General features: G+C 41.6%; 1 protein-coding gene across 3 annotated transcripts in view; it reads right to left on the reverse strand.

The window, feature by feature from the left end:
• Positions 1-24,863, reverse strand: part of adgrl1a (adhesion G protein-coupled receptor L1a) — a 163,350-nt gene that overhangs the window by 80,639 nt on the left and 57,848 nt on the right. The window contains exon 2 of one of the 3 annotated variants that reach the window (XM_085404180.1): positions 19,606-19,737. The exons of 1 other annotated variant lie outside the window; for it this stretch is intronic. The gene's annotated coding sequence lies outside the window, so the exon portion shown is untranslated. Of the gene's footprint in view, positions 1-19,605; positions 20,109-24,863 lie in introns of those variants that run through there. One more of the 3 variants, XM_085404181.1, reaches the window with a different exon arrangement.

Genomic DNA, 24,863 nt, shown 5'->3' on the forward strand with positions numbered 1-24,863 from the left:
TGACTGGCGTGACATCACCTAACCTCATTCAGCGTGGCTGCCAGCGGCACAAGTGACATGACCACTGCACGACAGCTACTGCACACCTACTTGGCTCTGCTAGTAAGGCCAGCGACACAAACAGAAGACCTCCTTTCTTTCTCGTCGCCTCTCTCCCTCGTTTCATCATTCAAACAAATATATAGAAGCAAATAAACAGTTAGGGAAAATACACTCCCACCCACCTTCTAACAAAAAAAACGACTAAGGTGCACTTGTGTTATGGTATCACATTGTATACTGTTTCACAGATAATCAGTCACTAAAGGAGCAGGGCAGACGCACACACATCCACATACCGCACACACTGCTGGTGCCTCACTCTCTTATACACTGTTGTCATGGCAACCCCATTAAGGGAGGACAGTCAGGCAACAACTCTGGTGAAATCATCCTGTCTCCTTTCTACCTCTCTCTCTCTCTCTCTCGTTCTTTCACACACATGCATCCACCTTCCCTTTCTTTCACTGCCAGCCATTTCTATTTTGTCTCCCTCCATTACTTTTTCCTTCCTCACCCATTGTCCTTCTCCTCCTCTCCTTGCATCACCCTTGGCACACCTCTCTGCCCGTCTCTCTCCATTACTATGCTACCTTTTCATCTTTTCACCTCCAGGCTCCTACATCCCAGGTGAATGTAAATATGTCATCTCACTTCTCAAAGGCTCACTGCATTTATAGCTGACTTATGTTTGGGCACAATCCCTACATTCACACGTACGGCTATCTGACTGTCTCACGCTCTGCCTGTCTCCCTTCCCGCACTCATTCTTCTAGACACAGATTTGTGATTGAGCCACCTCCTTTTTTTGTACTCTCTCCAATTAAAGGTGAGATTTACAGGGGGAATCAGACAGAGGGCAGCCTCCGAGGACAGCTTTAATAAGGGGTCTGTGCTGCACTGCTCTCTTTTTCATGCTCTCTCGCCTTCTCTCTTAGGAAGATGGCTTGCCATTTAGCAGTTGCAAGGACAGGAGACAGGAGAAACAGGTTACATGATAACCCCTCCCTGACAGGAACATTAAACACTGGCCCAGCCATTAAAAGCTAGCCAACCAACAATGATCAATGCCAATTTGCGGGTGACCCAATGCAGTTGAAATAATCACATAAAGGTGATCTCTAGAACTTAACAGCTAATATTATTCAAGCTCATGCTCTGAGACTTAACTGCCACATTAGTTCCAGTAGCCATCTCATCTATCTTTAGTTCACCAGCTGCTGTTTGACTCACTCTGTTGCTTAACAACTTCATCATAACAGTGGCACATGCTTACAAATAATGCCTTAATGTTCAGAAATCATCTTTCCACGCCTTTCTATGACTGATAGTGCTCATCCCTATGAGGCACCTTTTTGCCACAACCCAGAGCATCATGTCTTAACCCTCGCCCATCTTGATCCACTCTAGCCCACTTGATGAGGTAGATAAAACAGTATGGTGGAGAGCACATACAGGATGCTCCCACGAGAAATAATCTGCAGATACAATGAGCGAATACAGGAGGATAAGCAGCATGGCCCTGCACTAGCAGGAAGCCTGCACGATGAGAAGACAGGCGAAATAAAATAAATAGGGACAGAGACAGAGGAGACAACAATAGAGAAAGTGAGTAAAGAAATGGAGGGCATGAGGAAAAGGCAGGATGGGGGAGGCTTCATTAAAGGAAGCAGAAAGGAGAGAGTGAGGAATGAGTAGGTGGTAGCATGTGAGGTGATGAAAGAGGAGAAGAAGGGGGAGCAAGCATTAGAGGAAGACGGAGGCATCTGCTGCTGCTCCACATGGATGTTTATCCAGCCTGTGGCTTCCTAACAGATTCATAGTAGAACTTCTTTCACCGGAAGGTGCCTCTCACTTCACTCTATGTTCCTGTGTGTTCATGTGTGCCAAAAAACAAAACAAAAAACTGAAATACATTTCTGTTCCTAATAGTCTTTGCATGAATTACACACTGGCCCAGCAATCTGCCTTTGCCTAAGTATGGAATGGATCTTTCTTTGCATGCATAATAGCTTTGCTTTCACTGGCTGTAGCTATGCTTCAGTGTAGTTTAAGTAGCACGACCCCTTTAGCGACTGATGGTTGTGCCCATCCCTGAGAGAGGGGGAGGGTTAATATAGTGAATAGTGTGAAAGAGAAAAGAGGAATGTTTATATTTAGCTACACACTAGACTGAATTTTGAAAGCACTGGTTATTACTTAGCGTATATACTGTACTGTTCATATAGACTGACCGCAGAGTAGAGTAGCTGACTTGCAGCGCTGTGTTCAGGGCCAGGAGAAGCTACGTCATGAGAATTGCCTCTCAAAATGGAGGGGAGCGGATAGCTCTATGTTGCAGCGTGGCTTTTATGAATATTTGAAGCAACCATATCGCTAGACTCCTGGTTGTGGCTTGAGGGGAAACATGGGTGCGGGCATAGAGTGCTTGGCAGTACAGAGAGGCCGGGGTAGAGAGAGGATGACGGGAGGGGTAGTGGGCAGTGGCGGAGGCAGCAGCCCATCCTGAGGCTGGCAGCAGGCAGTTCAGTGAATGAAAGCAGGGCAGGTCATGTGTGGGTGGGGAGGCGGGACTCTCCTGCTGCTGAGACAGATGCCACGGTTGTTAGGCTTAATTTCTTCTGCCAAGCACCACCCAGAACTGGCCAAAAACAAACTCAAATGCTTGTGGCCAGTGTGTGTGTTTGTGTGTGCGTGGCTGTGCTCGAGTGTGCGCGTGTCAATAGAAAGAAAGAGCACTGTTTGATTCGGTATCAGGCTCTAACAGGAGCACACACAAGCAGAGCAGTAATCGTTTATTGTTCAATCCCGTCCACCTTCCTCCTCTGTTCTCCGAGTCACCCTCCTATCTCCATTTCTCACCATCAATCTTCCAGACTCTTTCTAGTATGTCTTTTCTCTCTCCCCCCATCTTTACCCCATCTTTCCCTCTGCAGCAAAGCTGGCTCCCACTGCAGTGAAAAGAAAAAAGACGGAGAGAGAGGATGGAGGCACAGAGACCGAGAGAGAGAAAGAAGTGTGAGATAAAGGAAAAGCAGTGTGGCATTATTGGCTCTAGTTGATCTGATCTGAGCAGATTACAGGAATACACCACTCACAAACTCACCGTTTTGCCTCTTGAGCCTCACATCCCATCACTTGTCTGCAAACACAACACACAAATGCTAATGCTTACACACAGACACTCTCACACACACACACACACACACACACTCTGCCTTGAGCCGACACCCACACCTGTGGCCTGTCTCGTCATTCTGTAGTCAGTGCCCGTCATACCTAACACTACATTCACCTGAACACTTGAATGCACACATCATTCACTACAGTGCTTCCTTCCTTGTCAAGAGGCATCATCCATGCAGCAAGTCATAATTATCTCTTGACTAATAATTAGTAAAATAAATACAGCAGCAAAAAAAAAGAAGAAGAAAAAGACTGCAGAACACATTCTTCCAATGTACTTCCATAATGTGTTCATTATGAACACTTACGTTTTTCTTTCTTTCTCCTCACTTCCTTCTTGACTTTGCTCAGCCCAGCTGAGTTGAAGGTTGCTGGGGTGGGGGCAGAGCAACAGCTTGCGCCAAGCCCAGTGTGACATGTTTTGACTCTTTACTTACACATTAATTCAAGTATTGATTATGTTTGTGTTAAGCGCAAGGATAAAGAGCGCTGGGAAGTCAGAAAAACACGAAACTGAATTCATCAGAAGCCACCATTACCATTCAGGAAACAAGAAAAAACACTGCTCACACACACACGCACGCCTTCACACACACACACACACACACACACACACACACACACACACACACACACACACACACACACACACCCCTCAAGTACCAAGGACAAATGCATCATACATGCACAGTACACACTGAACGCACACTGATGCAACTGAAAAGCATCACTGCAGCTTTCATACCCAGATGCTGCCTTACTTAGAAACATATGCTGACACACACACAACTGCTACCACATTCATTTCATCTGTAGCACAGCAGGTCTTTGGATGCCGATCCATAAACATTGATTCACACTTCGATTCGCTCTTATTCATTTTATCTATTTACTCATTCATTCACTTATACATTTCATGTCAAAGACCTGCCAGCTGCCGTGGCTAAGGTCTGGTAATTGAATCATGTAGGATTTTGATATTATTATTTCTTTTTTTTTTCACTAATTAGACATAAAAATCTTATTTTGTTTGTTGTGGAAGCGGTGTGTCTTTTTCCATCAATCAAGCGGGAAAAAACAAAGCATTTTCTGCCTTATTATGGACTGAGACATTTTTCGGTCTCTAAGCTGATAGACATAACACTGACAACTGCGAGTTGTTAAAGTAAGACTTTCTTTAACAAACCTGATCAAAACTGCACAACAATAGGAATAGCATTTCAGCACCTTGGAGAAATGTAGCAGCTGCGCATGTGCATCACATTACAAATTCTACAGTGTCCATTGGGCAGTAAAACAGTAATCTTTCACTCACACACACACACACACACACACACACACACACACACACACACACACACACACACACACACACACACACACACACAATGGAGAAAGCACTACCAGAGTGAATCATGGTGTCTGAGTGGTAGACAGGTCCCACAGACAACAACGGTGTAAATTAAATTCCATTTAGGGCTAATCCCATTTCCAAACCTCTGCCGGGTCTCACTGCTGTTGTGACAGTCAAGGAAATCTGTCTCAATTGTTCACTGCTACACTGCACGAATTGATGGTGATACACGATACAGCATAAATAATGGAGCTTGATCACCAAGAGACAGACCCTGAAGGAGACTACGACAGGGTCAGAAAAGAGTGCTGCAGCCAAGGATGCTGGGGAGTTCACGAGATGAAGAAGGTGAGAGAGACAAGCAAGCCAAACAAGTGAAAGCCTGATGAAGGAGCAGCAAGAGCAGACAATGTATGTGCATTTATACCACGCAAATTCTCCTGACATTTTATACTCAGTACTGTCTTGCTGGCGGGTTACTGATGAAGAAGAGGTAAGAGGGGGAAGGATTTGAGTGCAGCACAGGCTGGACAGACAATAGCCTAATCACAAATGTCCCAACATCATCCCAGTGACAGTGTTGCACATAAAATACGTCCACACACTTCTTGGCGTCGAAAGCAAATCGGCCATTGGCATCCCAAGGGAAAGAAAGCAAGAATAAATTATCTTGCTGCTCTCTAGTAACAGCTCCTCTCTAATCGAGCACTGGCATCACTTAGTGTTCCTCTCCCTAGGAGAGTAAATAAACTTGTCTATTACATGAAACAAAATGGTTCCCAGTTATAGCATGCCAAGAAGCTTGAGATTATTTTTTAATGGCGTTTAAGCTGAACTAAAAATACAAGCCTCAATTTTGGTACTCTCTGGGTGACAAGAGGCAAGGATAGAAGAGGTTCCCTGAAAAATTACACAGCCCAAACCCACTTTCTATAATTACACAGAAGATGAAATGAGGTGTTCAAATGTAGCTGAGCTTTTGTGCCAAGGAGGCTAGAAAGATGCTCATCTACTGGGCTCATCTAAAATGATGTAGAAACGACAGTAGCCTGACACATAGATATAAATGTGCAAACACCATCCACCTACTTTTCCTATTTACATTCATTCCACATCCAACTCGAAATTCACATCCAATTTTACAGTCAGTTCACGTCCAAGCTGGCACTCAAATTCAGCCACTTGTGCATGCAGCCTGTATTCGCAGGTCAGTGTGGTTAAAGCTGACACTTTCTGTCAACACACCCATCACTAACCCCCATTACTCACTCACTTAGTCTCTTCCATCATGCCTCACTCATTCATTTGCCTGCAAGCGCACATGTGCAACAACGCCCCCACAATTTGCATGAACACACAGAAACACACACTCACTCCCCACTTGTTTGCTTAGCAATTTGTTCATTTGCTCAGGCCTTCACTTGTTCACAATATCCTCGCCCCTTCATTTGACTTTCCTTTATTGTCCTAGCCACTCATGCTCTCATCTGGTCCCCTCAATCTTTGCCACCACTCCTCCATCACATGCTCATTCTCTCATCCACTTGTTCCTTCTACTTCTCACCCATCGGTCTCTGTCGCACACACTCTTTTTCTCATCCCCATTCGCTTGTCTCTGTCACACACTCCTCATCTAGTCCATCCCACCCTGTCCCTTCATTAACCTCATGAATGACACACTCACTCACCTCTCTGTTCATCCTCCACTCTAACTCTCTCTGACCAAGTGTGTTGTCTCCCTCTATGTATAGATTGCTTCCACTTATTCCAATATTAGATTTAAGAGCTCCTTTAAGTGCTAATCAGGTTGTCATCCGTGCAGCCAAAATCAGAGGCTTGATAAATAAAGGCTTGTCTTTGTTGGCTAGCGGCTCACTGTGTTTAAATAGGTGACACTGGAGTGCATTCTAAGCACACTAGATCGATGCCAGAACCCCTGGGGTCCCCTGAAATGGTGAACAGAGACAAAGCTTAGCGCTCGATAATAACACAAGGATAGGTAGCTTGCTCCCTATTTTCAGAGGTACTCTCCCTGGGATTTTCCTCCACTCTCCTCACTTTTTTTCCTCATCCTTTTATCACGACAGACCTTTTCAACTCACCACTTAAACACAGAGACCTAAAATCTGACACCTAAAACCTTTATTTTTGTACATTACACCGGAGATTAAGCTGTTGCACTGATGGAAGAGCATTAAAAAATACCTACAGACACAACAAGCACAGTTATCTTCTATTCCCAAGCAGCACTCTCTCCTGGCCAATCATCCCATCATATCCCACTATGGCCAATTTGCTGCTATGCCTAATCCTGAAGTCAAACTGTTCGCCATCACTTGAAAAAGTGTACCAACAACCCTCACTGTCACCTGCAACGCCATATCAACACACATCTCTCGCTCTCTAAATATATATATTAGAGGCGATCGTGGCTCAAGAGTTGGGAGTTCGCCTTGTAATCGGAAGATTGCCAGTTCGAGCCCCGGCTTGGACAGTCTCGGTTGTTGTGTCCTTGGGCACCCATTGCCCATTCACCCGTTGCCTACTGGTGGTGGTCAGAGGGCCCGGTGGTGCCAGTATTCGGCAGCCTGGCCTCTGTCAGTGTGCCTGAGGGTGGCTGTGGCTACAATGTAGCTTACCATTAGGGGTGGGTTTTGATAATCGATTTATCGATTAAAATCGATTATCGTGATATCGATTCATTAAAATCCTGAATCGATTTTTTAATATAAATTTATTTTGCCCAAACACCAGAATCTCAGGTTAAACCTCACAAAATTTCAACAACCACCAAACAGCTAAAACAGTAAATGAGAGCAGGAACACGGATTCTGCACAAAGACGTAAGCACTGACTAAAAAGCGCGGACCCGCCGACAGATCTGAATCAGTGAGATGTCGCCTTTCTCACCCGACGGCACGGGCACGGTCGGGGCTGAAAGCCGACAGCTCGCTGATTCTGATGTTTCGGCGGCCCACGCTTTGTGTTTACACCCTTTTGCGCTGATTCTAAAGCTGCAGGTTTTATATCTCTCCAAACAATATTGACCGAACCAACAGCAAAAGAAGATCCAAACTACGCTTCACATAAACATTGTCATGAATTCCCTCTGACTTTTGCTGTTTTGCTTCCACCATGATAAAATCACACTTCATGCACAGCTCTCTCTCTCTCTCTCTCTCTCTCTCTCGCTCTCTCTGTATACTTCAAGAACAGTTTCCCATCTAAAAATCTGTTTTCTGCATTATTCGCTTGCTTGTTACGCACAATTCTACCGTTGTTTACAGCGCTGTCGGCCGCTGTTTGTTTTTCTTTTACTTACTTCCGAAAAGAAAACCTAATTTCTGCCGTTCAATAGGCTTCTGAACTAATTTGAACTTTTTAAAATTATGCAAAATGCAAAACGCTTAGCCGTGTCTCTAATAAAACCTCTGTAACTTCAGAGGTAATGTTCATATGTTGATTAATGGTTTTCTTTCGTTTTTGATGTACTGCAGAATATTTTTTATAAAATCCCAGGCCAGGAAAATCAATTTCATGTTTTTCTGTGTTTTATCTTCAGCTACTTTGACACAAAGGCATCTGCTGTGATGCTTACACCTTTGATAAAGTCTGTCGAGTGTCAGCTTCCTTTTTATAGATACAAATAAATGTAAATGTACTGATCTGAATTATAATATTTCTGACTGTCTGAGGAAAAGTTTCCCAGATTCAAATTGAATTGAATCAAATTGAATCAAATCGTGGATCGAATCGATTTGGGACCTTGTGAATCGGAATTGAATCGATTCTAGAAATCAGTGACGATACCCAGCCCTACTTCCATCACCAGTGTGTGAATGTGTGTGTGAATGGGTGGATGACTGAATGTGTAAAGCGCTTTGGGGTCCTTAGGGACTAGTAAAGCGCTATACAAATACAGGCCATTTTACCATTTACCATATATATATATATATCTACACTGCTTACACACACTACTGTAACACAGTGCCCTTCCTTTACTCTCCTCCTCGCTCTACCTGATCTCACCCTGCATCAACTTACATTCCCTCACATGAAAGCTTTACACCATGCAACGCCACTACAAAGGTCCACCTCTCCCTATGTGGCTCTTTTCCTTCACTTTGATTTTCTGTCCATCAAGGGGGCGTGGATTAGTGCTCTCTTGTTTATCTCCTCGTCAGTTTTATCTATCTATCACTAAGCCATCCACTGTGTGGCAGCGGCCCCAGCACTGCATTAATCCCCTATCAGCCAGCCAGCCATCCATCACCCTGCTGTCTATCACGTCAGATCCATCATCCGCCCATCTGTCTCACACTGCCCATGCTCGGAGATGATCTCCTCGGAGAGCCCCACCAGCAAGTCACAGAGGGCGGAGGGGACAGTGGGGCAGAAGGAAATTAGAGGGAAATGCAAAAAGAGAGTCAAGATTATAAACTGCTGTTCTTTCTCTCTCCCTCCCTCAGCCCATATCCTGCTGAAAGCTTTCACAACATGCTTATTAGATGTTGTGTTTTCTTCCTTTTAATTTGCCTCTTTTCCTCGCCTGCTAATTCTACCCAATGGGAGAGATGGCAGTGGTGGGAGAGACGTCTGCTAGGACGAGGGTCGTAAATCCCATAAAACCCAGCTAAAGTGAGAAACACTAGCCCCTCCTTTTCTAGCATGTTGGAGCAAGGAAGGGATATTGTCTAAAGCCTCCGGCTTTAAAACAGCTCAATATCTGGGTTCATCAGGGGTCATTTGTATTTCCATCCATATCTGCTTGAATCAAAAGGTGAGTTAGGGGGGCACATGAGCAGGAGAGAAGGTGAGTGTAGGGCAAACGTTAGTACACTCGCAAAAGGAAGCAGAATTCACAAAGGTGCATGAAGCGCAGGATGAAGGGGCAAGAGAGTGCAAACAGGCACATATTAGGAGAACCAGTGAGCACACAGACATTTAGGTCTGTAAACTGCAAATGGTAGGTGAGCAAACAGGTATGTATGTGGGCTGAAGCGGCATAATAATTTAGACTAGTCGACAAACAGTCTGTGTCTGTGAGGGCAGAGCAAATTATGTAGAGGGTAACAAAAAGAGCAGAGAAAAATAGGCTAATGTAGATGCTTTCAGACTTATTACAGAGGGAAAAAAGTGAAAGTCTAAAATGTAGTCTAAGAGCTCAAAAGAGACCCTAAGTACTAGATCTGTGGGAAGCAGTTTGTTTAAATACAAACCATAACCTGTTTACTATGTGCAACCACCTCGAGGTGATTGCACGATTATGGTTTGCAGTAACTCGATTTGCTCGGTAGACGATGTTCGCATGATGCGTTTGATGCAAAGCAGCCAAGCAAAACATGTTTTTTGCACCACAAGGAAAATGTTCAAGTCTGTTTTGCTGTGATGATCAGTTTACAGAGCCCTGTAACACAGGCTTTGTTACTTTACTTTGAAACACAAAAAGACACTTCTCTGTCACCCAGAAACGTGTTGTGCTTTTTCAGCTGACTGTCTACCTCCAGCCGTACCTTGGTGTTGTACATAAACCCACTGCTTTGCATGGAAACAAGGAATAGTGAAGTAAAGCAAAAGATTGATTTTGAGGTCAGTCACCTAAGTCAGCCATTCTTCAACTGTGGCTCCAATTTAGCTAAGATAATCCAGTTAGCATGACTACATGACTGCTGCAATAATTTGGTTATGATCACGTTATTAGCATTCATGTAACCTCTTCAGGTTAGGTGTAGAGGTATTTTACATTGATTCTGGTGTTTGCTTTTATTTTTTTAATTTCAGCCATCAGAAATCTCTACAGTATAATTATTACATGACTCTTTGTGAGAAACACCAACAATAGAAAACATAATGGAATCTTCTTATAAAATGAATAAAAATGCCCTCCCATCACGCCCACCTTATTTGTCCCTAAGCCTCTTTAATACAGTGTATTTTAGTCATACACCTTATTAAATATACAGTGTAATATGCACAGCAGAAATGTCAGTGGAATACAGAATGCTGCATTCATCTGAACTTGAATGGTAATTATGACCTAAGCAGTGGTCCATGTCATATGAGTGAATAAATACATCGAGTAAGAGTTTACAGTGCATGGTTCACTGTATCCCCCGTTAATAAATTAGCACTTTCTCCTACAATCGACAATAGCTATAGATCTCCGATCGCATGTAGCGTCTTATACCTTCATGTATTTTAGTGCTACTGTAGACTGATGCCCAGCCCCAGAAATGCATCATTGATCATTTCTCAGTACAGTTAAATGGTTTTTTATCCTTGCAGGATCCATTCTAGGATCACATCTGGGACTGCAAAATGTCTTGTGAGCACACAAGATGCTCCATAAACACAGGAAACCAATTGACAGCTGAGATATCTGTGTAACAGCAAAGCTGATGATTACAGCAGACATAGAATGGGAGAAAATAGATGTGCAAAGCTTCTACTTTTATCCATAATGAGCCTAAACAAACATCTCCAAACAACTGCTTCTTCCATGGGGCAGCAGAATCAGATGAGACAGCTGTCAGAAAGCATCCATATCCATCCTGAGTTAGCTCTAATTAGAACTGTTCTCCTTCTTCTGGCCCTCTTTGACAGATACTGCTCAATCACCACACCGGTGCTGAGCACTGCTCCAGCTAGGCCAGTGCAATTAAATTGAATTTTATTTTCATTTACGATTTTGGCTTCTGTCCATAGTGAGGCATGATAATTCAATTCAATTCAATTCAATTCAATTTTATTTATATAGCGCCAAATCACAACAAAAGTCGCCTCAAGGCGATAATTGAGATAACAAGACGCTTTTGTTTGGCGTCATAAAAATCTAGTGCACCCCTTTCATTTACAGTGGTGCAATTCCATTCACACTGGACTGTGGCAGGTTAAAATTACCACCAGCTCAGTTAAAGGAAAGAGAAGTCTCGGTTTACAGGATAGGTAAAATGCATTACGTTATGCATTTTACGTCATGTTATGTAATCTCGACCACAACAGTGTCTGAAATATTAATGATCATGATTTTACTTCAGCCCTACGATATATTATCTGCAATGACAGAGCACAGTACTAATACAGGGACACCTCACATGTGGCACAGTCCCCATATATGCATATACTGTACTGCGCAGTGTGTGTATGCATTAATACTAATCGCACAAGAGCCGAGTCTTGATGTGATGAGTCATTAGACACAATTCAGTGGCAGCATGCTTTTGCAGAAAAGTTATACCTTCCGAACATTGCTACAGAGAGAAAGACACACACAGATACATGTATAAACAGCTGCACAGCCAACACACACCTAAATTATTTCGTAAACACTGAATTAATCAGCTCTTAGACAAATGGCTGAATAAATACTGTAGATAACCAAATCAATATTATACACTCAATTCATTTGAGTTCACAGAGATGTCAAATTCCGCATAGTTCCATAGCACACTGATTAAACAGGCACCACATTAATTCAGTAAATCAATAAAACCAATCCGTCAAATAAATCAAGTCGCATGGCCGACTGCAGCCAATTGGAGGGCAAGGGCACATTAGAATTCCCTTGCTCTAACTGCATATCTGTGTCAAGCAGGCAGAACACTGATTTACTGTGTGGATTCCACAATTTGTTGAATGAAAATGATTAATCCATGAAACAATAACCAGGGTGCCAAGAAGGCACATGGTAATTCTATAATGATCAAAGACTCAATTAAATCCATTCCCATTCTGTTTCCTAAATGCCTCTGCAGCTGCAGAAAGCATGTGTGCGTTTGTGTCTTTGGTGATCAGTTTATGTTGTGTTATGTGTGTCTTTTCTGTATCAACTTGGGGATGTGAGCTGATCAGGGGGCAAGCTGTGCTTTAGCGAAGTCCTATTGTGGTCAGGTGACGTACGGCTCGTGATCATACACTAAAAGCACTACAGGAGGACAAGCGGTGTGAACGTAATTGTTACTAGATTAAAAGTACAATCATATTCGGACAGACAGACTAGCTACTCTATTCAATTACAGACATGTCCTTCACCATCCACAGTGTAACCTCTTGCGGTCCCCATCTTCAGATTTTCATTTTTCATAAAAACGTTTGACTTTCTTTTGTCCCCGTTTCAGGCAAAGGTAACAAAGCACTCGATAACTAAAAATTGCTGCACAGCAGTGTAGTTTTTAGAAACAACGACAAAAAAAGAAAAAAAAGAAAGAACCCTCCATATAACCACAGAGGGTTTGCTGAGCATGCATGGTCATTTTTAGCAGCATCTTACCTCACATTGATTCTGTTAATACCACACCTGGGTGCTAGTTGTTGACTGTTTCAGTGGAAAAAACAAAGCTTTATCCACTCAGAGGCATGAGCATTGCAGCCTCAATACTATCTTTGCAATGCAAAGAGGAAACTGTACTTGTGCCTCTATAGCTGATCAGCATAGAAATATCTTGGATTTTGCAGTTCATTCCCATCACTCTCATCAACCCCATGTACATGCATCTCAGGTGTTTCTGAAAGCATGCTGATAGACCCGGCTTATGTTACCTGCCTTCTACCACAACAGACAGAAAAGTACCTTGCTCGCTAATGAACATGATGAAGCAATTAGCTGCTAGAAAGAGAGTAAATTTCACGAGGTGGCCAGAAATATATCAAATAATTATTCCCGTTATGCATCTACCAGCTGTGTAAATAAGCAGCTGTTTGTTAACTTGTTCACCGTAACAACTGATACTCAATCACTGTTTACAGATGCTAATTTAAGCAAAGCATGTGAAAACTGAGACTTGTGTAGTTGCTCTTTAGTGCCATCAGCTAATTGTTGGGAATTTAAACAATTGCCTGGACACAAACTCACTTTTACCTCAAGACGATTCTTACAGGACTGTGCCGCGTTCTGTCCAGATAAGTTTGGCATGTTCGCTGCACAAGTACAAAAGGGAACATTATAACAACAATATTGTACTAGGCCGATTAAAAACACACACACACACACACACCCAGAGCGGCAAAAAGGTTAATAAGCTGTTGCACTCATTCACTTTTGCATACAGTGTCAGGGAGGTGAATCTATGATACCACAAGTGTGGGTAGTACTTTGGTTTGTGTCCATATGTGCAGAGGAGCAGAGGGCATGAGGATTGGAGAGGCGCAGCACAGGCTAGTCTCAGGTGAGGCATGCATAGTCCCAACATAATTATAATCCTTAATTAATCCACCTCGGATGCTCTCTCTCTCTCCCTCTCTCTCTCTCTCTCTCTCTCTCTCTCTCTCACTCACTCACTCATCTACCTCTCTCTTGAAGTTCATTGCTCTAGGTGTTTATGGACTTTTTCCATCACGGTGCACTTCCCCCCTCTCCCTCTTATCTGGCATCATGTAAAATGCTCTGGGTGTTTTTGCAGCTGTTTATGTATATACGTGCCCTTTCATACCTTTCTCAAGGAGCTCCATCTCTTCTCCCATTCCCCTCCTCCCCTACCTCATTTCTTTTTTTCTCAATCTGCTTTCCTCCAGCTCCCATCTTGGCAGACAGGAAAACAAGCAGCTTCTCTCAGTCCCATGTTGTTTCTTGGTGTTCTCAGTACTCACAGCACGGAACACAGAGACATACAGACACAAACATGCTCACACCAGTCCAACACCATATACTCCAATGGGAGTGCTGCTGACACAAATACAAACCCACTAGGGCTGTCCCTCTGTGGAATGACTCAGGTGTGTCTCGCATGAACACAGCTTGCAAGGATCCTGTTTATAAACATGTCTCTCCTAATTCTAGTGCCCAACAGAATGCCGGTATAGCAAAGACAACACCGAGTAACTCCTGCAGTCATTGACTGCGAGAGGTCGGTGGCAGAAAGCGAGAAAGGAAGAGGATTGTGCAAACGGAGAAATAATAAAGGAACAATGAAGTTCCATTGAAGATGAAGGGTCTGGACATGGCACTAAGCAGAAGGTAATGAGGATAAAGGTGTCAGTATTGACGCAGGTAGAATGAGAGCACCAGGTGTGAGGAGGAGTGACGACTACTTCTGCCATTACCACTCAGTCTCTCGCTCTGTCCATTTTGGCCAAGCCAATTAGAGGGGCTCATCCACCACTCCGCTCTGCACCCTCCATCAAGCTATCAGAAAACATAAGGATTGATTGGACAAGCTATTAGGTCAATTGATCCCTGTTTCCTTTCATCTGTGTGCTCCTCCTTTTTCAGATGGATAGCTTAGATGTGGAAACCTACTCCAATTACCTAAAGTTTCACCTTTTGTCTAGTCAAAGTTTCTCCCATATGCTCCTTTTGGGTATTTAGTTTTAGGTGAAAATTTGCATTTAGAATTTTATAAATATTTGAGTTTACTTGCACATATTTGCATTTATAGAGCTTTCTGTGACCGCGTCCACGGTTCGCAGAAGGACTGAAGTTGATCTCAATGGCACCATTGCCATTATACACCTTTGGCAAGAGCTGCCACAACTTACTTTCCAAAATGCCAGACAACCCACAGGGAAAAATTATACTGATTTGTGATGATTATTTTCAAGTACCTTTAAAATTATATCCTGCCACAGGGCTTTGAAAACCTGTAAAACGCATGTTCAGAAATGAAAACTGGAAAACAAATTGATTTGATAGCTGGGATTTAAAGTTTTCCATTAATTTTTTTTTTAGAAGCAAAGGTGACTGGACAGCTCAAGTAGTTTGGGTATATGTTTGCCTACCTATCTAAACTCTGAATATCCAATAAAGGCAGAAAATTACATAAAATAAAAAGAGCAACTGTAATATGGTCACTGAAACTCCAGCGACACATTTGTTTTAAACAGAGATCCCATTTTCTCTGACAAATCAGTGTAAAACTGAATGAATTGCTGGTGAGGCTGATTGGTCACATTGAATGAGCATCACTGAGTCTTTCCCCTGCTGTACACCCAGTCGTCTCTCAGTCGATAGACACAACCCAAATACACCAGACACTCAATCCAATGTGTTGCTACATGGACCAATCCAGCTAATTTAACACCCACTCCATTTATGAAAAAGAGTCCTCATCGATTTTTTCTGTTCATGTGCTCTTATTGCTCCTGTTCATTTTCGCCACGCCGGCGCCTACACGTGCTCAAGGCTGGCAGCAAGTGAATTGAATTAGTGTGTGGTGGGGTTCCTGTAAGATTGGCTCCTCAAAACCCACACCTCCAGACTTTCTCCAGATGTAGCAGAGACGCCAGAGCCGATAACCAACAGGCTGCAGCACAGCTGCGTGACTACATCACCGATAACTCCACAGCACAAAGCCCAGTAGCCTCACAAAGGACATTCAATGCCCATCACTTCTGCACCTCATTGCCACAGCAAAGAAAGGCACTGTTTCTTGGCCGTTATATATATCCCTGGCCAGTGCAACCTCCACTCTTCACCCCTTCTATTTTCCTTTCCCGTCTCCCTCTTTTTGCTGCTTTATATCCAATCCATTATTGCATGTTTATCCTCCAAAAATGTAATCTAGCATTTAAGGGGAAAACAGCCAAATGGGCTTAGAAAACATAATATGGTATTTTTGATTGCAATAATTAGTCCAACAAAAGCTGTTAAAAACCATTTCCAGTGTATTTTGTCAGCAGTGGTAAAACACTGAAACACAATAACTGTCATAATCATAATGGTTTTCCTGTCAGGACAAGTCTTATCAGGCTAGTGACAACCCCAGAACTGCCACTGCCAGGTAAACACTGCTAACTACAAAGGCAAGGAGCGAGGAAAAGCTACCTGGCACTACACAATAAAGAGCTTCTGGGTCAGTCCAGAGAAAAACTGCCCAACAGACACGCAGAATTTGGACATAACAAAAAGGGTAATAAAAGAATACTCCTGCCCATTCACAAGGGGCGCACAGGTACCCAGGCAGCATCCCGTGAGACAATAATAACGGGCATGGATCCCATCACTGCCACAACCCTCACTGGTTACCTCCACCCTAATAAGATTGAACAGGCTGAAGAGCGCTTCTTAATCTCATACTGTAACGATGCTATATCACTCATCTGAATGCTTTTTGTGTGCTATGCAGAAATCAGATTAAGAAAAAAATGTTTGTTAGCCATGTATTACAATGGAAAATAATCTTCAGATTTATGATAAATCTATATATATTGACCACGCACATATCCGAAAATAAATTTTTTCAATGGCCTGCTGTACGTGCAAGGATTTTACTAATCCAATATCATATCTGGGAACCTTCCATCATCAAAAGACAATTCTGAGATTAAGTTTATCATTTGAATATACTGCAACGCCATAGTAGAGTTCCTCTGTTCTGTACTGGAATAAATATTTGCCTTTAATTCCCTCCTGGAGATTGAAATAGCTTATAGTGGCATTATGTGTGCACAGTAAAGTGTGTGTTGTTAAGTGGGCATGTTAGAACACCATCACCACATATGCAACAATTTGAATTAATTAAAATTATTCACTTTGTAATGAAAAGAGAAATGGCTACATGCGTTATCGTGTGCACTTGTAGCTAAATAATTTTTGTGTTTGCCGCACAATGTTATGAAATTCTGTGTCTTGACTTGACTGACGGATGGCTTTAATTAACAGATTTTCATAGCAAACGGCTCCCTTCTATTCTTTAGTGATTATTCATTTATTTTTTATTTTAATAACATGTGTAATTGCCCACTGAGAACCCAACATTTAAAACAATTTGATCGCAAAACAGAAAATTGAATTGAATTGCGTATTTATCTGTATTATACGTGCATTTTGAATTATGTTATTTGCTACCCCAGAGGGCATTAAAACTGTAGAATAATGTACTGCTATACTGTTACTACAAGCCACATTCAGTTTCATTTCATACCATCTTATGTGTGAAAAAGATGTCACTGGCTTTCACAGGTTAAGGATAAATCTCCATGCAGTGTCAAAATCAACAATCCAGCTTTTTGGCATGTAACATTCAATATGTATTGCTTCTAGTAATTAACAATCGTGACAAGAGCTTCTTTTTTTTTTTAATCAAGTATTACAGTGACAGAACAGGTGTCAGCATTTTTTTGTAAATCCAGTCAATGTTATTTTTCTAATGTGTCTAATGTGTGAAACAGAATTATGCTGAACTGTCCTGAAATAACACAGGTTATTTTGTAAAAATCATCAATTCTTTTTCCTTTCCGCTAATTTTCTATCAACAAAGTTATTTAGTCAGTCTTGTCAAAGAGCTGTAGGGATCTAAACAGCAGAAAGCAAAATGAAAAGAATTTAAAAAATCTGAAGGTGTAGTCGCTTTGGGAACTTAGCACTGTTAATCCCATTTATAAAAAAGATCAAGTGTACGTGTCTGTGCACGTGTGCGAGCGCCTGCACACATGCACAGACATACATGCTATAAACGAAAACATGAGTATGTGCATTTCTCATGTTCATATAGACTCAATGACTACACTTTAAACCTAAATGGATAGAAGAATTTAAAAAAATCAACCAGGTTCTGTATACAGTGTCTTCTTCACAGCCGATGTTTTAAATAAAATAAAACGATGATCAAATCCTGACCACAACATTTCAAAGTCTCGAAAAACTCAATCATTAATGCCATGCTAATATATGACTATTATTCAACCATTGAAAGCCGGGAATAATTTTTCTGATGGTGATGTGACACACAGACAAGGGGGAAATAAATCCTTCTGTCTTCCCGAGGAGTGTGTTTGGCAGTAACCAATTCCAAGTCTGGCTTCTTGAATGCCCAGATAACGCAATCAGACAGTTGCAATATTGCTGTTTTACCACCTGAAGAATTTAAATTTCATTCAGCCCCTTCAGAATAGTAGACATGCCAATTTTTTCCCTAAGAATTGGCAGGGCAAACACAATGCACCCCAGTGAAATGAGGGAAAGAATGAGGGAAAGGATTACAAACTGAAAATAACTGTTTTCAGGGGCTTTCTTGTTTGCCTCCTCAGGTTCAATTTTATCATAATAACACACAAAGACAAAAGGTTTGATTTCATCTATCAGAGCTGCAATACAGTCGGCTGATGCCTTTTTATTAGAGATTTTATTATTAAATTGGGAATTAGCTCAGCGTAGTAACATTATAATGGGGTTATCATGATTTGAACCCCTAAATATTAAGGGGGTCACATTTGATTAAATTTGGATGTATGACAGTATGCTTCCTGGCTTGGTTTGTAGTGAGGTGATATTAAGACAATAACATAATAACATATTCTGTTGCCATTTTGTGCACAAGCTATTATTAGAATGTCAGATGGGCTAAATTTAACAGAACTTCTCACATAGTTTGGGAGACCCAGAAACACTCAAGGACTCCCCAACAGCTAGTCTATAGTTAATGATTTGACAAGGTAGGATTAATGATATAGTCTTGGACAGGGGGTTGGACAGAGTAGTTCACACTGAGGCTGTACACTTGCTCTGATGCATTCCTCTAATAATCAATTGGTTACTTCATTTCTTTCTCTAATTGAAGGAACTTGCGGAGCAAACCCTGAACAGAGTGATTACAAAAATCACTTCTGTCACAAATATCCCAGAACATCTTGTTTTTTTTCTTGTCTAAAAAGAGTCGTGATTTGCCTCGATTTCCCAATGTCAACTGAAAACACTTCACAGCTTCTTCGCTTTTATAGGACATGCACACTGTCACTTTCAGGCTCGCAGACCCTAAGTATTAATTAAAATTGCCAAAATCTGTTACTGTCCAGGCCACGGTGCAACGCACAGGCCCACAGACGAGAGTTATACTCGCAGATGCGACTAATTTAGAACATCCAGCACGCATTTTAAATATGAGGCGACTGCTGTTGACGCACCGTAAACATGAACTTCGCTACCTGTCAAAACATAAAATATTACATAAATAAATCGTATTACCACGTCTGAACACCTCACGCAGGCTCACAGAAGAAGCCAGGTTGCTGCGCATTACATGCTATTACTGTCGCACTCGTATCACATGTATTTAGAGCACGTGTAAAATAAAAAAGCTGGACATCGATCCTACCTTGTTTCCTCCAATCTCCTTCTCCTTGTTTTCTCAGTGTGTCTCATTCATTCTCGTTTCTCTCCTCACTTGCCTCCTTCTCCTTTTCTTCCCCTCTGGTTATCACTCGTTTTTTCTCCTCTCTGGTGCCGTCTTCGTGCGGATGCATAAGAATTAAAAATTAATAGCCTGCTATCTTAAAGACGGGAGACAGGGGGGGGGGGGAATCCACCCGACTAAAAAATATGATAAAGCCAATGGAGGGAAAATCCTCACGGACAAAACAGATTCTCACGAAAATGCGCCCGTGTGGGCATCAAAATAAATAACGGCGACGACACCATCCTGGTAGAAAAATAATATTAGAGCATGCGGAACACTTTAACGATGAAGGTGACGGAAATGTTAAACTATAGTTGATTAGTAAGAAAAATTAAGTTGTAATTCTGTTGTCCGTCCGCCGCTGGCTTGGTGGTGAGCATTTGAGCAAATGTGTCACCGTCGCAAAACGTCTGCGTAATACAGACCAGACTCTTGCATGCCTGATGTGTTTCTGTTACACGCTCCCCCCCCCCCCCCCCCCCCCCCGAACTGTCGACTCCTTGACTTCGTGCAGCTCTACAGTGTAAAAATCATCCGTTGGAATTAGGACAGTCTACACAAGTCACATGCGGTTATCTCGTGCGTCTTGACGCACAGAACGGATCACTCTAGTTTCCCTCTTTGTCGACAGGCAGCGCGCACTCTCATCAGGACCGTCCACACGGCATTTTCAACCTCTGCAGTTCTGCATCAGGCCAATTACAACCTAGCGCATTCGTCACTGGCTTTCACATACAGTTTGGTACCTTGAAGACAGTTTCATGACAGTTTTATAAACAAGCCTTAGTCGACCTAAGTTAGGGAAATTTAGTCTATACCACGTCTGCCCGCCCACTAATGAAACGGCTTTTTTTGTATAACATTAGAACCTTTTCTTTTCTTTTTTTTTTCCAGATGCCTAACCCACGTGGTTTCCCAAGGTGGATTGTAGGAACCGCCAGAGGTCCTCTAAATGGTCATCTGTAATTGCCCTGCAAATTAGGTGTAGCTTAATTGCACACAGTGTAAGCAAATCGTCTTGAAGTACCTGCAAGAAAAAAAGGACACTGACTATTTGATTCCTACATTAACTTTGCTCAGAACCACCTTCCACCTTTCTCTGATATATATTTCACTATACAAACGGTTCCAAAAATGCTGTGACTGTTTTGTCTTATGCCAGCATGTTTAAAAGACGCTGGGGCAAGGTCATCAAAGACCTGGTTGTATAATGACTGAAAAATTCTAAAAAAAAAAGCCTAGTGGAACATTAAGTGATTAATTAGTTTAATTAGCAATAGGTCACAAACATAAGTGGGTATAAAAGGAATATATAAGAGAGGCTGAGTCTTTCACAGGCAAAGGTTATAGCGGTGCACCGCTCTGTGAAAAAGCTAAAGAGATAATAGATCAGTAATTTGAAAATAAGAAAAAAACTGAAACTTAAAAAACTGAAAATGACATGATCAACAGTAACATAAATCTCTGTACCGGAGGGCATTCACAGTGGGTCTGCATTCACAACAGAGCTTATTCTAAAGCAGAGCTCACTCTATGGGCTCAGTAACACTTTCCTCAAACCTCTGGCAGTGAACAGAGTGTAACTACATCCACAAATACAAGCAAGATCCAGAATCGCTGCTGCCTTCTCGGTGCCAGAGCTCATTAAAGACTGAGGAAAAGCAGAAAACTGCTGTGGAATGACTGATCAAAATTGGAAACTGGCTTTGGACATTATGAATGCTGCATTTGCCTGGTTAAAGAGGAGAGAAGCCATCCATCTTGTTATCAGAGTACAGTTTAGCAGTCAGTGTTGTGATGGCATGGGTGTGCATTAGTGCACATGGCACGGGGAACTTGTAAATCTGTAAAGGCCCCGTGACTGTTGATTGATATATACTGATTTTGGTAGAACATGCAACTACTCAGGTGACTTCCTTATTTCATTCAAGTCAATGCCAAGCCAGATCCTGCACGTATGCCGGTAGCTTTCCACCCAATGACCCTTTCATCCAATTATAACACCTGGCATATTATGACACAAAAAATATGACAAAGAAGACTGTTGAACTGTTGCAGCAGCTGACATTTTGCTTGTAAAACTACAAGTAACACAACTACTGCAATTTGCTTCCTCAGTACAAACACTTACAGAGTTCTCTTAAACGAAGACGATGATCATCACAATGGTAAATACATCTCTTTCCCAACTTTTGGAGAAAAGAACTGGGATGGATGTTGCTGCATCAGACATAAAATTGGTCTATTTTTTTACCCAAACCAAAAAAATTCTCAGTTTTCACATTTAATTTGATATGTTGCCTTTGTCTTCTATACGGAAATAATATGCAAATCACTGTAAACTGATTTGTGCATCATTTTAAACTGCATGCATCTGTATTTTAAAATTAAACAGCCAGTGCTCTAATCCAGCTACTTAGCCTGCCACTGAAATGCTTTCACTGCATTAATTTTAAAGAGGTGTTTCACTTAGAAATCGTCCAAGTTTTTTAAATAGAAAAGACGTCATGAAAGACAAAGTTCTATCCATGTGTCAGCATGAAGTCGAGGTGACTGAACCTTGCTGCTAGAGAGGTGAAATGTCTAATGTCAAGATGGAGCTGAAGCTTCAGTGCAGGACATTATGTTGACTGTGTGTTAAATGACTCCCACACAAATGGCTGTTATCATGGCGGTTTTATTGATTAAATCAACCATACAGCAAGTTCTCTGTGCTCATATAAGACTTGTAGATTCTTCACTTATGTGCACCATGTATTAAAATGTATCTAGGCTTTTTATTTTTTCCATTAGTTTCAAAGCACTTAAAGAAAAGTTTCTAAATAATGTCAAAGCACCAACATTAAAAAAAAAACCTACATCTTTAAGATTGCAGTCTGCTGCCCAGGAATAGATGGATTTTTCAAAAGATTGCTTTTCTGGTTCTTCTGGTGTCAGACAGTTTGTTGAAAAAAGAAAGCGTGTTATACGGCTCTGAGTGAGTACATTGGCAGGTGTTCTCCAGGACGTTCACAGGTGGGTACAGGTTTAAGCGGGTGAAAGTGTATGGAAGGAAGGAAGAAAAAAATCAGCAACTAAGTGGAGGCATTGAAGCTTCTTGGTAGTTCTACTAAAAGCTACTCTTAGTTGCAGCTGCTCACTTTTTCCGGTAAGTGTATTCTTTTAAGCCTGTTTCTCTTGGGCCAAAATTAGCATCCCATTTAAGGTCACCGAGAATTACAGCTGCACCTTGATAAGCAAACTAGCAAGCTAGGGCTAGGACTGGGTAGTGAGAGCTATCCTCCAAATAAATATGGTACTCACCAGTTAAAAAAATAACACTGGCTTCAAACCAGTAGCAGTCGATGACATTTATATGGCAACATTCCTACACTGCCTAATGATGCCTTAAAACATAAATTACATTACAGCATTACTTTACTGTTACCCATGGAGACAGCCACAGACATTATAATAAGAATCTGAGGCAGACATGCGATATATTTACAGTTCCTCATCCGTCGTCCAACTATACAGGCATTCAGTGAAGTAGCTTTAACATTTATGTCCTTAAATAAACTGAACGATTTAATCTGCTATTATCATTCAAATGCACCTGTTTTAAAAAAGTTACGTATCCTCACTAAAAGCACTTTTATTACGTGGATATTGGCGCGTGTGTCTGTGTGTTCAGTGGAAATTGTTTTGCTATGTCTGCTTGAAAGCCATTAAATAGATTTAAATTTGAACCAACTACTAAAAATGCAGTTTTGTTTGACTTTTATTTTAGACTGAACTTGCCATGAGTAATAACTCTGGATTAATCCCAAGAACTCTTTGTCTCCAGGTGAACATGGGCTAAGTTCTCCAGTGCCAGATGAAATTATTTAACTTCCATATCACATGCAATAATTGCACCAGTTCGGGGTACATGTTGCAATTTTTCTTTTTACTCTGAAAATCCTTTTGGCAGTTTCTATTGTGGTAGCTAATGTTGGACTCTATTGAATAGGCGCTACACGCCGTTGCCACTTAGCTTTCTGTTACACAGTACCGACTCTGTTATACCACTCTCAAATCTAGGCAATTGACCTTCACAGGCTGTCTGACTCATTGTGTCAATAAACACAGGGCATAATGTAGTTTGTGCTCTATGGCGGTCTCACACTTTATCAGTATTTTTTCAGAAACAGATGTTATTCATGCAAAGTCACAGTACACTGTATAATTAGGCTGCAGGCAAACCGTGCCACCTGGTCCACTCTGGACCGCTAAAAAAAACAAATGTCGACAAAGTTGAAGCATCAAGTCTTTCCTTTGTGCTTTGCAAAATCTGAACAGTTGTTCACTGCACACTGGTCTCTTAGCAACAACAATAGTAACTCTGATTAAGTGCTGATTGGCCTCGTAAGCGCTGCTCATAAATAATATGATCTCTGAAAGTCAAATGATATAAAAGATAAATAAACATAAAGAATGACAAAGATTTACACAAGCTCTTGATTGAGAAACTGAATGGTGTGCATTAGATAGTTATGATGGGATGTTGTTTGGTGTTGAAATACATAACAAATACAATGAATAGTTTATAACAAAACTAATATATGTGCATTCAAAACAGAACACACAGTTACATTATACTGTAGTGCATTATAGTGCAAAGTTCATGGTGCTCAAATATATGATCTGCCTTTTGTCTCTCCACGCATGGTTGTGTTGTTTTAAGAGGCTCTCAAACAAATAGATGCAACTCAGAAACACACAGGAAGCTGAGTGCAAATCAAAAGCCCAGCTTTATTCAGAAATGCACTTTATAGACAGCACATGGTAATTACTCTCCTGCTTTCACCTAAATAAATTGATCCAGATAAGTGTTGATAAAGGCAGTGGTTAAAACACAGAGCTCATGAAAAAAAATGAAAGAAAATCCAAGATAAGCGTGAGCGCCTGTGTAGCACTGTAGCGGTTTTTGTGCTGATGTGTGAGGATGTTCTAGCACTGAATAATTTCATTGAGGCTCAACCATGACTGAAAATCTCAGTCACTGTTAATAATCATTCTTTTTCTTCATTTGTGTTCCATGTTGCATTTAGTTTCTCAATACAGCGATGACTTGCTCGATAAGACAGACTTTATCAACAAAGCATCAGTGGTCCTGTTTGCCTGAATGTTTTCATGTGTTCTCCCGAAAAGGCAGA

The sequence above is a fragment of the Rhamphochromis longiceps genome, linkage group LG4 (assembly GCF_057381845.1).
Source record: "Rhamphochromis longiceps isolate RC_006_pf linkage group LG4, R_longiceps_female_GT1.1, whole genome shotgun sequence".
NCBI lineage: Eukaryota > Metazoa > Chordata > Actinopteri > Cichliformes > Cichlidae > Rhamphochromis > Rhamphochromis longiceps.